A 10,458-nucleotide genomic window follows, 5' to 3' on the forward strand; every position below is an offset into this window, starting at 1 on the left:
AATTAGTCATTCTAACTACATAAATAAGCATTATACTCTTAAAACTGCAAGAATAATTCACAAGGAAAGAAACCGGAAAGATTTGGGATATGGGATAAAGCCCCTGCTAATTAGACTGGACAATTAACTACCATCATTTCCGTGCCTTTTCAATTTAATAAAACAAAACTTTATCTTACAAAGCAAATGCTGCACCAATATGCCTTCGGTATGAGAACAAACTCTCATAAATCAGTCATAAAACTACATAAATATAAGCACTACACTCTTAAAACGGAAATGAAATTCCAGATGTTAAAGAATTCAAAGGGAAAGAAACCGGAAAGACTGGGATACACATGGGATAAAGACCGAGTAACTTACTGACACAACTCAGCTTTCCCTCCCTCTCTTTCCACACCCCTGCCCGCATGCAGCATATTGCAGCAAAATTCCTCGTGTTGGGAAAAACAGGAACTTTAAAGGATATAAAGATCCCTACTCCTCCCACCTTGCTGGAATAAACGAAGCCTCCTTTCTCTTCACGTCGCACTCGCTCCTGCTCAGTTTGTGTGTACCTGGTACATGAATCAAGACTCCTTTCACTTCACGCTCTCCCGGTATAAAACGACCACGTGAAGCGTTGTCATTCCCTATGCGAAGCTGTGAGCTGGCGGCCCATGCCGAGACGGGGATTTTCTCTCAGCAACAGCGCAGAAAGGACCAGCGCGTCTGCTCGCTGCTCAACTATCTGGCTGAAACATTTCCAGCCATTCCCACACCCCTCCCCTCCTTTCCTCTCCCGCAACCAACCCATTCCTGCCAGACTGCCTCCGGCAAGAGCCCGCCCATCCGCAAACTAGCCAATAGCATTACACATTCCCTCTCTGAGGCTCTGTTGTTGGCCGAGTTTCCCAGAACTGGCAGGCTGACCTCAGAGCTTCTGATGACAGGCTCCTGAATGCTGATCTTAAAGGTATTCCCCCATTTTTACGCCCCGGCAACAGATAATTGACATATTTTCCCCAACTTTCCCAAACTATACACTGTGACAGAGATGCATCTCTATTACTGAAATTGTTTTATACACGGCAAGCAAGCAGAAAAGAGCACAGATTAGGCATGCTGAAGGAATAGTTGGGTTACACTTTAATTCAATAGTCCAATTTAGACATTCTACTAGTATCCTCTCATTAATTTGCAACTACAAGTCAACTAACTCTCATTAGAGTATTAGTAGACTGTTAGGTTAGGGTTAGTAGAATAAGTTGACATATAGTTGCAAAGCTAGTAGAATGTTTGTTGGGGAGCATCAAAATAATGTGTTAGCAGATATTAGCCTAAGCATAGTCTACTAAAACTCTAATGACTTGTGGTAGATATGTACTGTAGTTGGAAAGTTGCTTATAGTTAGTAGAATGTCTAAACTGGACCATCGAAATAAAGTGTTACCAATAGTTGTTCCAACCACGTGATGGATTTTCTTTTTTCCTTGGAACACAAAATGAGACTCTAGTCTGAATGGACTTGACTTCTCTAAAAAAAGCATCATAAAAGTATGTCAAAACTTCCATAATCAATCTCTCCTTCAAATCCACATTTGACATTCAATATTCATGAGGGCAACTTTTCGGTAGAGCAGCAGTATTCATTCTTATTCATAAATGACAACGATTCGTTGCCATTTACTCGAATGAAACAGCTTCACAAACTGTCTTTTCAACCACACAGTATCACTATTTCTTTGTTACAAATATTCAAATTATCACAGACGTACTGGGATAAAGGTTTATAATTTGAATATAAGAGCAATAAACCTTTCGAAAAGTAATTTACTTGACACTTCAAATAACGATAGTATCGATTAAATTGTTACACCAGTTGGTGGTGACAAGTGATATATATATATATATATGTTTGTCATTGAATCATTAATTGAAATAATTTGCTCAAAATGCTGATTCATCCAGTAATGAAACCAGTGAAAATGTTAAATAGATTGCAGCAATTTGTGATTCTCAATTTATCGACAATCGTCCTGCGTTCATTTTGGGTGTGGTCGGGGCTACGCATCGAGATTATCAATAAATATCATCAATTTCACTCAGTTCCTCGTGCAAAGCTATCGTATGATTTTAATAGACTTTGAGTACAGAGCATGGATTATGTGAACTAACGTCATGGTGCTTTTTTTGTCCTTTTTGGAGCTCGACGGGTTCAATCACCATGCACTTTGATTGCATGGAAAAGAGCAGCATGAACTTTCTGCCAAGTTTCTTCACAGAAGAGAGAAAATAACACAGGTTTGCAACGCTATGGGGCTTAGTAAATGATGACAAAATCTTAATTTACGAGTGAACTATTCCTTCAAGAAGGCTTCGAAGTGTACATGCCCTCAAGACAGTGTTTGTGAAGTCACGCCTAAGAAAGACTTTGAATTCTCTCACATGTCTAACACATCCGTCAAACACAGCGTCTCGGTTTTGTGCATTTAATTTTTAACGTAGGCTATACAAATTTTCTTTTTTTTATACAAGTGCACTGATTAGAGAGGCTTGTGTTGTTCAATAAATGTTTAATTTAAGCAATTTTCTGTATCACTTTTTATAAATGTTATGTTAGATTTTATGAGATGAAGGGGCGAAATGGGAAAATCGGACAAACATAGCAACCAAAAATATTGGCATCATATATATCGGCCATCGGCTGCCTCGATTTCTAAATATCGGAAAGAGAAAATCCCATATCGGTCGACCTCTACCCTCAAGGCAGTGTTTGTGTAGTCACGTCGTAGAAAGACTTTGAATTCTCTCGCATGTCTAACACCTCCGTCAAACGCAGCATCTCTGCCTGCCTCCAAGGTCTCTGCATCCCCTGGCAACCCATCACTATGACAATGAGCATCGTTACCGTAGGGCGACGAGGACACACACGTCCTCCTCTCTCGGCGTCACGTGAGCGATGATGCAGTCGGGTAGAAGTGATGAGTCAGAAGCCGCTTCACACTGTTTCCATCCAAATCAATAGGACAGCTGAAGCCTCCTGCTTTTAGGGGCTCAGGTTCCCGCAGGCGCACTGCAATTATGTGACAGCCAGAGTGCTTTTACAAAAGCAACGGCAAACGATGTTAAAACAAAGCAATGCTTAAACATCAATGAGGCGAGACACACACTCGCACTCAATGCAGCTGCCAACTAACCCCGATGACCCTGACAGTCAACTCTATGTGATTACACTAAACACTCTTACTGGTTTAAAGTGCTTATTGCTGAAATTGCTCATTTGGCATTTAGAATCAAGGTTGAAATCCAAAGTATTTGATCAAATAATAATGCACAAAAAAGCTTAACAAATTATACATACTGTGTTGTTTTGTCCAAATTCATCCACCTTATTTTTCAATGTGGAAGTTGGCTAGGCTTTCTTTGCATGTGTTATACTTCTGATTATTAAGCCATAATAGGTAAATAACTAGAAAAGTAACAAAGTTCAATAATACTTGCACTACAAACCAATGTGTTTATGATTATGATGATAATACGTTAAAATAATATGACACAAATACCAGTTTGGACAATCAAGCCGGCATAAACTGTTTTTCTACAGGTAAAACAACTGGAAGTGAATGACACCGGAATGACATTGCACATTGAAGTTACAAATAGATGTGCCGCTCTTACTTTAAAATAAGGTGGATAGAATTAGCCAATACTATTTTATTCTAAGAGAGTATGAAATTATGGAAGAAAATCATTTCTGTGCATGCATATTATTTACAATTTAAAGTTCTGCGTTGTTTAGTATCACGTAAATAATTCAACCCATGACATAATTTCTGATGTAAAATCACAGGATGTTAAGCTTATTATAGATTGAGACATTAAGCCTAAATATTTGATGTACAAGTTCTATCTTTTTCCTCATTTATCTGGGCAGCTCTGACTAATACAGCTATTACGTTGCATATCACGATTTCAAGTTCTCGTGAGGCCGTTTAATGATTACTTTATCAAACGTGTCATGTTGTTAATGTTCTACAGAAATGTAAACCACCTCTGAGCTTCCTGTTTCAGACTATAATCGATTCTTTGCAGTACGCCGATCTGTCATGACGATGCTATTGGACGGATTTCAGAGAGATGACGTGACGCATATCAAGGTTTTTCTGTGTGCATCTGAAGCATGAACGGTAACATGAATGAATACTGTGTGAAGCATCCTTGCAAATAATTGCTTGCATTTTTCCCTTGCAAAAAGCATTAGAAAAATCCAGATAAAGCACAACATCTGCTAAATGAATAAATGGAAATGCAAAGACATTTCATATATCCGTAAGCATTAATTTCATGTAAAGGTTTTTGCTTAGGACAGGCCAGATGCAAATTCATCAAACCTCCACCACATTTAACTTACATACAAATTTCTAGAACAGGGTCTTCTGTGTTGCTTTAAACCTGGCTAAAAGCATGCATGTCATACCAAATTAATGCATTAACAGGCCCATCAATACTTGTTTTTAATAGCTTTGCAATGTAAAGATTACATATTAATTATACTTAATACATTTTATTGTGAGACAATTCATAATTTTTTACACAACTTTCTTGAAGATCCATGTTCTAGTCAGCTGTTTTGTGTTTGTAAAACATGTTTACAGTAAACTGCACATTATACTGAGATGCAAAACTAAATTCTGGCTACTAAAACCCAAAGATGACTCTTCTGAATAAGAATCATTATTCTACATTGAACAACCAGGATGTGCAGACTGTCATCAGACAGAGGCTTAATTCACGAAAACAATGAGAAAGGTGCGATACTTGCTGTGAGGGCAAATAAAAATGAGATCATGGAATTAGATTCCTATTTGGGTCATACTTGCATTATGCTTATTGAGATTTAGAAAAGCATCTTAGCATATATCCTCTTCCATATCTATGTCTCTCAGCACTTTGTCGGGTAACTCACCTTTCATTCTGCATGTCTCGACTGAAACTTAAAATACAAAAAGATGTTTTTGAACACAGTGCCATAATAACATTTTATACCATGATAATGTTTTTTGGATATGAACCATGATAATATAGCTACTGCTATTCTTCAACCACCTTGAACTAGCACGTTACATGAAAAAGGTCTTCAAAGTATTCATATCCAATACTGTACCATGAAATACTGATATATATATATAGTAAGCGCGTGACGTGTAGAGTTCTAGTAGCTGTGTGTTAGTGGTGATGGTGATAATGATAATGCACTAACTGTCGGGCTCTCACGTGCTTCTGCGCGCGCACGGGGTGTGGCTCGGGATTTGGGAGCGGTTTCGTGACGGGACTAGTCTTGATGGGTTAACCATATGTCAATCTACACATATCAAGCCAGCAAAGCCAGAACTGTTCGAGATTCGCGGGTTATTTATAAACTGACGTCATTAAATTCTCCTCACGCAGCGATGACGGGGGAAAAGACCAGTAGGCAAGTCTGAAGTAACGAATATAAACGTCATCTCTGTGTGTGCGTTAGCACACACAAAAACTATTCTTTAAGCCGTTATTTCGAAGAGAATATCGAGCCGATTATTTCTGATCTTGGTCGATTTATAACCTGCATAACGAAATGTATGAAGTCATTGTTTTAGAATATAAAATACATTAAAATACGTTTAAGATATACATGTTTATATTGTTTTTGAAGTTCTCTTATCCAAGTTGTTACATCATTAATCGCGTTTAAACTCGCATGGCGGTTTATATAAACTGACGTGATGCAATTCAAATTAATTCCCATCACGAAGTAACAGCGCGATGACACGGGAAAAGAACCGTTGACAACTCAAACGATCTTGAAGAATGAGCTGTCAGTGTCAAATTATATTTTTCATCGATTTTAACGTTAATTGCCACCAACTGTGATTTTACGACGGAGCAGCACGCGGGCGTTTCATGTAACGTTAACGTAAACATGGAAACTTCTCGGTCTCAATCGCGCACTTTCATTTTTCCAATCCATTTATTTTTCGCTCGGCAACAAGGAGACCATACATTACTAAACCCATGTCGACATCACTGAGCGACGAAGCCAACGTTAGCTAAACACGCTCTCTCTGCAATGACAAGCACTGTATTGACATTATACATTTTCTATCGAAAATAAACAGTCAAATATAGCTTTTCGCTATTGAAAACGCGTGAATTTAACCTGCTGCTTACCTGGTTAACATGATCTGCCGCTGCTGTTTCTTGACCACAAATCACGCAGACAGCAAAAAGAGCTCGATGGAAACTGCCTTAAATGACTCGTTAAGTCAAAGAAATTAAGGCTTGTTTTCTAACCGAAGCGAACATTCTCGTCGGTCCGCGCTAAACGCGATTTGTCAGGCAACTGGTTTAGATTTTAACGCCGAGCTGAAGTTAGTTTACCAAGAAGCTGGTCGTGCAACAAGCTGCTCTGACAGATCGTGGGAGGAGGGACCAAGTCATGTGACTGGAGAGGGGGGGGGGGCGTTGATAATTTTAAGAGCAAATATATATCAAATCTACTTTATATACATATTTTATTCATTATTATATTTTAAGGAATTTTACAAATCTGTTAACGATGTGTAGTTTATGGAATGTCGTCAGAAGACTAGTCATATCAGATGTGGCAATGCCCCCCTATTTACAGTCTGAGGTGGTACAGTCCAAATGAATGTCAGGAGCCCTGGGAAGGGCAAGGGTCTGCTTGTTGCCGTGGAAACAACAGTGAATCTCCCGAGGGTACAATGGATGTGGGCTACAGTACTGTTAAATCAACAAGCTAAAGGCCTGTTGTGCTTCTTAGATGGTGACGATTAGATTCAGATGGCTGAATCCGCAACAGTTACATGTAAGATAGTGAGTGAGAGCCCTTCGCCCAGAGGCCCCTATGGTCATGACTCTTGCATAATATTATGAAAGTTATTAGGTTATGAGATGAAGCCCGCAAGTGCATAATTGAAAAGCAATGACAACAATTGCTTGGAAAAACAGTAAATTATAGACTATATTAGGGTAGGTTTATCTGAGATAGATACACAATAATATAATAAAATGTAAAACATTGGTAGCACTTTATTAGTTACACTTTACTGCATACATACTATAGTAATAACAGCGAATTATATGCATAATTTCAAATAATTAACCCAAAATCAAACCGTGACTCTATAAGTGCATTAATTAGAAATACTTATATGTATACTATAATTTAATGTAAGTAAAGTATGAAACACTTTATTCACCTTCAAATAAAGTGTAAGCAAAACATTTAATAAATAATGGTGCGGCAATATCCGTGAACGAGTGTACAGAAAAAGAGGGAAAATGTGTACAGAAAATGTATGCAGACTGTTTTATAGACAAAACTGACTGTTTTCTGAGCAGCCAGAAAAAAAAGGGAGTGCAACTGGAAGAAAACAAAACTAGAGTCGTTTCGCCTTTCATGGAAAGAGAGCACGATTGCGTACAGAGAGGCCTTAAAGCTGCTAGATCTGCTTATTTTTCAACCCTATTAGGAGAAAATAAACAAAACCCTAGGTATTTATTTGAAACAGTGGCTAAATTAACGAAAAATAAAGCTTTAACCCAAGACGTTTCCAAGCAGCACAGCAGTAATGACTTTATGAACTTCTTTACTTGCAAGATTGATAATATCAGGAAAAAATGTTAACTATGCAACCATGTACTACAGTATCACATCAGACAGTGCAGTGTAGTCTCCATGAGGAAAAAAATTATCCATTCATTGCTTTAGTAGAGGGTGAATTTGAACTCGTTAAATCATCTAAATAGACAACATGTATGTTAGACCCTATACCGACTAAGCTACTGAAAGAGACACTTCCAGAGGTCATAGATCCTCTTCTTAATATCATTAATTCATCTTTGTCACTAGGATACGCACCAAAAACTTTTAAGCTGGCTATGATTAAACCGCTTATTAAAAAAACGCAACTTGATCCGACAGAATTAGTCAATTACAGGCCGATCTCAAATCTACCTTTTCTGTCAAAGATACTAGAAAAGGCAGTATCCTCACAACTATGTTCCGGGTTTGACTGGATTTCCAGTCAGGATTTAGACCGTATCATAGTACTGAGACAGCTCTAATTAGAGTCACAAATGATTTGCTCTTATCATCCGATCGTGGTTGTATCTCGCTATTAGTATTACTCGATCTTAGTGCTGCATTTGATACCATTGACCACAACATTCTTTTTAAAAAAACGTGAAAATGTTGGTATTAGTGGAATTGGATTAGCATGGTTTAAATCATACTTATCTGATCATTATCAGTTTGTAGCAGTAAATGAAGAGATGTCTTATCGATCCAAAGTTCAGTATGGTGTACCACAAGGCTCAGTACTAGGACCGCTGCTGTTCACTCTGTACATGTTACCCTTAGGAGATATCATTAGTCAGCATGGCATTAGTGTTCACTGTTATGCTGATGATACTCAGCTCTATATTTCTTCACGCCCTGACGAAACTTACCAATCCACCAAATTAACGGAATGCATAGCTGATATAAAAAACTCTATGACTAGTAATTTCCAACTACTTAATTCTGAAAAAACAGATATCCTAAATAATTATTGGACAAAAAAACGTCCTCACGTAATAACCTAGAATACTGTCCAACACTTGATGGCTGCTCTGTCAAGTCCTCGTCGTCGGTTAGGAACCTGTGTGTGTGTGTGTGTGTGTGTGTGTGTGTGTGTGTGTGTGTGTGTGTGTGTGTGTGTGTGTGTGTGTGTGTGCTCTTTGATACCAATCTTTCATTTGAAAGTCACGTGTTTAGTATCTTTAAAACCGCAATTTCCTTCTTAAAAATATATCTAAATTACGTCATATGATCTCGATGACAAATTCGGAACAGTTAGTTTGTGCCTTCATGACATCTAAGCTAGATTATTGTAATGCTCTACTGGGTGGTTGCCCTGCATGCTTAATAAACAAACTACAGCTCGTCCAAAACGCAGCCGCTAGAGTTCTTACCAGAACCAGGAAGTATGACCATTAGCCCGGTTCTGTCAACACTGCATTGGCCCCCTATTAAACATTGTATACATTTTTAAATATTGCTGATTACTTATAAAGCACTAAATTGTTTAGCTCCCCAGTACTTGAGTGAGCTATTAACGCATTATAGTCCTTCATGTCTATTGCGATCTCAAAATTCTGGCCAGTTGATAATACCAAGAATATCTAAATCGACTGCTGGCGGTAGATCCTTTTCCTATTTAACACCAAATCTTTGGAACAATCTTCCTAACATTATCCGGGAAGCAGACACAGTCTGTCAGTTCAAATCTAGACTAAAAACACATCTCTTTGACCTTGCACACACATAACACATTATAGACTTCTATAATTCAGTGTTAGGCTGCATAGTTTCAGCCGGAACCGGGAACACTTTCCATAAATCCTGATGTACTTGGTACATCATAAGAAGGATGGCGTCTACGCCAATATTAGTCTCTCTGTTTATCCTGAGGTTTACCGCAGTCCACCGGATCCAGGCCGTATCCGGAACTGATGGAGGACCTGCGCCTGGACACGACGACAACGCAGTCCTGAAGTGTCACTAGTCTCTCCCTTGTGGCCTCCTTCCCTTTACCTCTGTACTGATAAAACGTTGTCGGGATAATTCCGGTTCACGTGGCTACTCGGAAGCGATAAAAAATTCTGTATTATACATTTTTCAAGGCTTGTACCTTGGAACCTATTTCATGGTTTGCGTTCTTGAGCCACCAGGAACTGTTTTGTGCAAATGAGCGACCGGAGCGCATTAAGGGTTTTCTGTTAGAACAGTGTCGTGTTAGCGGCCCCTAAGTTAATAACTAATGATCGTTGCGATGGAAGTGAATCAATCAAAACTAACTTTAGCTAGACAATAACTTTATTAAAAACGATACTTGGCAGATTATTGCTGAAGTGAAAAGTTTAAAAAAGTGAACTTGAAAAAAGCACAACAATCCCATTTTCAATTTTTATACGAAATATATATTTTCCAAAAGACGTTTTACTGAGAACATCAAAGCTGTAAAAGTTGTGCTCCAAATTTAAGGTTGATATCTCAAAAAATTTGCTTTCAGTAAGATTTTGTTTGGCCGCAGTACCAAACGCTTCCAAATTAGTTTCCCATTAATTTCCAATGTGCTCTTTTAATGATGGACCGAATAGACTGAAGAATAAAACCTTTACCAAGTTACATACTATTCTGAAGAATTAAAAAAAAATCTTTTAAAAAATGTACAATTTTTGGGTAAAAAATTACTGACCAGTACATTTAAACACTGTATTAAAAATTAAGCAAGATATTGATGACTCACATTGTTTGCATTTTTAGTCAAGTTTATTTAGTAATGTTAAATCATTTGTTTGATTTGAATAAAATCAGCTAATTTTCATGTTAACACAAATGGCAAAACATTTTAATAGCGTAATCAAACAAGAA

The 10,458-nt window shown here is 38.0% G+C and overlaps 1 protein-coding gene across 39 annotated transcripts in view; it reads right to left on the minus strand.

The window, feature by feature from the left end:
- The window catches only part of mbnl2 (muscleblind-like splicing regulator 2), an 87,300-nt gene extending 80,860 nt beyond the window's left edge, over nt 1-6,440 (minus strand). For 13 of the 39 annotated variants that reach the window (XR_013195445.1, XM_077205440.1, XM_077205433.1 and 10 more), the window contains exon 1: nt 6,189-6,439. The gene's annotated coding sequence lies outside the window, so the exon portion shown is untranslated. Of the gene's footprint in view, nt 1-363; nt 1,060-6,188 lie in introns of those variants that run through there. The other 26 variants (XM_077205444.1, XM_077205448.1, XM_077205441.1 and 23 more) reach the window with 4 other exon arrangements.
- Between the last annotated feature and the right edge of the window lie 4,018 nt (nt 6,441-10,458).

The sequence above is a fragment of the Siphateles boraxobius genome, unplaced genomic scaffold, assembly GCF_051911475.1.
Source record: "Siphateles boraxobius isolate OS27281-9 unplaced genomic scaffold, OSU_SipBor_1 53, whole genome shotgun sequence".
NCBI classification, from domain to species: Eukaryota; Metazoa; Chordata; class Actinopteri; order Cypriniformes; family Leuciscidae; genus Siphateles; species Siphateles boraxobius.